Here is a 2,788-nt window from a genome sequence, read left to right as displayed (position 1 = left end):
ATCCACTAAGGAATTAGGGGTTACTTTGGAATTAAAGGTTCTGTCACTAAGACATTAGGGCAAGAATAATAAAGAGAATTCGGTAATAATTCAATAAAGGAATTCAGTAACTAGGATCAAATTAGACACCAAGGTTGGATTCGAAGTGAAACTCATCCCTGACATTTTTCTCATTATAAAAGATCAATTTTATTATTGTTGTTAATTTCAAACATTATTTCAATCAACTTGGGAACCTTTTTGTTCAATTCTAGTAATCAAATATAATTCAATAGTAAAACGCAATCCTTGAGTTCGACACTCGGTACTACCGTTTTATTATTACTTGCAACGATTCAGTACACTTGCTGAAACGCTATCAAGTTTTTGGCGCCGTTGCCGGGGATTGCCAATTCACTATTGAATTTAATTTATTTACTTAATTGAAATTTTTTGCTCTGCAATAATATTTTTTATTTTATTTTATTTTATGTTATTTTTTTTATTTGTTGAACTTGTTAATGTCATGTCTAGTGGTTTGTCTCTTCTTTGTTTGAGATAACTATTCACTGTAGAGCATGGAAGATTATAATGATGATATTCTACTACAATTATATGAAGAGTGTGATACTTATCTCATATCGGGTATATGTCGCATGATTGAGGGGCAAATCTTGAGCCATACATTTTTAAAATATCACCCTCAGATCCCTCCGATGCAGCCTCTTAGGTGTGACTTTTGCGGAGAAGCACATAAGAATGGAAATTGTGATGATGACCTTGCCGAACTAGTAGAATATGAAGATTTTTTTTTTGAAAGTCACAGAAAATGACGAGCGTTACATTAAAAAAATCTATTGGGAACAAATTCTACCTCCTAAAATTCTGTCCAAAGAATCAGATGACAAAGACTTTCACATTACAGACGTTTTGGTTGAATTCATGAAGTATAACATGGTTTCAATTGAAAGATTTGAAAGTCAATGTGAGAGGTTATTTGAACAAGTGGTTAAGTTTGAGAAGATGGAGGAGAAGTTGAAGATTAAAGATAATTTCATTGTTGTGGTAGAAGAAGATAAGCAAGAGGAAAAGACGAACGAGGAAAAGAAAAAAGAAGAGATTGATAAAGTTCGAGATTCAATCTATGCCTTGTTCATCAATGTCCAATTGAAAAGGACATGGAAACAACATCTTTTATTTCTTAAGTTCATGGAATTTCTACCAAACAAAAAGAAAAAGAAGGATGATGTGTTCTTCCTGTCATATATGCCACCTTGGCAGTAGTTGAGACGTCAAGCTCAAGACACTAAACGAGCGGTTATTGGGAGGAAACCCAATTTTATATCCTTTGCACCATATTTATTTATTGCATTTTAGATTTATTTTACTCCATTTAGTTCCAATTTTAGTCTCTAATTTCTAGTTCTCTTAGTTTTGATATTTGGTATGAGCAAGGAATCAAAAAGATGCGTTAAGAAGCGATTGTACAGCTCCAAATGATAGAACGCGCGCCCAAGCGCGCCTGAAACACTTTTTCCAGACACTAGGAGGCTGATCTATTTGCACTTCACTAGTATACTGGCGACCATAGCGGAACAAGAGCGGACAATTTAAACGAGAATCCTTGAACTACTACACTTAGAGAAGTTTTCTTCCTTTTTTTTTTCTTTCTGTTATTTGTCCTATTTTTTTCCGTTTTCTCGTTTTCTTTGTTTAATGTCAGTGTATGTTGACTTTCTTTTATTCATGTTTTTTTTCCTTTCACTAAATGTGTACTATGATGAAACAGTCGTACTGACTTGCACTTAATCTTCAATTTCTGTTTGTGACTTTGCAAGTTAAATTTCATTTCTTAGATTATGTTATTGCTCAAGTCGACAAGCATTCCTAATGCATGCATTCTTGATTACTAAATGGTTGTAGAAGGCTAATATGCCATCAATTTTTCAAAAATACAATTTTAACTTTTCAGAAGCATGTTGGCTTTATTTTGATTGTTCATACTCTCTCTTATTATCCTAGCTGTGAGCTTTTGAGCCTAAACACTTAAATTCTTTGTTGTGTGATTATCTAGACATGTGTTATCCCTCTAGAACTTGCACTAATTCTGACTTGCATCACTTGCAATTTATGCATACATTGAGGCAATTTTATTGGTCGTTTGAGCCTTTCTAACTACCCTATGAAAAGTTTACCCTTTGCTAGCCCCTTTGAGCCTTGCCCTTTTATTTCGGTTACTAGCCACATTACAAGAAAAACACTTGACTTTAATTAAATCACCTTACTTGGAGTTAGGTAGAGAGAAAAAATTATTGTCTTGATAAAATTCTAAGTTTGGGGTTGCTCATGAGATAGCAACTTTCGAAGTTTGGGGTGGTGATTCTCAGAAAAAGAAAATAAAAATAAAAAATAAAAAGAAGAAAAAGAAAATGAAAGAAGAAAAAAAAATTCAATTTGTGTAAGAAAAGGTGAAGAAAAAAAAACATGGTAGAATAAGGTGGAAATGTATGCCTAACTCCAAGTAGTAAAGCCTACTATCCTAAAATGTCCTACCATTACCTAAGCCCCATTACAACCCGAAAGTCCTCCAAAAATGTATGTGTTTACTGCATTGTGATTGCTAACTTGAATTTTTTCAAGCCTATGGTAGCGTGATGTATGTTCTAGGATTTGAGTGATAAATTCATAAACCTTTCTAACAACTTGAGAGAAATTTTGGTGAGATTGTGTGAAGAGAGAGTTGAATTTGATGAATGAATGCCAAGGTGTACAAATCTTGTTGCCTGTATTTTTGAAAACAACCATAGAG

This window comes from Cicer arietinum, chromosome 7, assembly GCF_000331145.2.
Source record: "Cicer arietinum cultivar CDC Frontier isolate Library 1 chromosome 7, Cicar.CDCFrontier_v2.0, whole genome shotgun sequence".
NCBI lineage: Eukaryota > Viridiplantae > Streptophyta > Magnoliopsida > Fabales > Fabaceae > Cicer > Cicer arietinum.
This window is presented reverse-complemented; position numbering follows the sequence as displayed.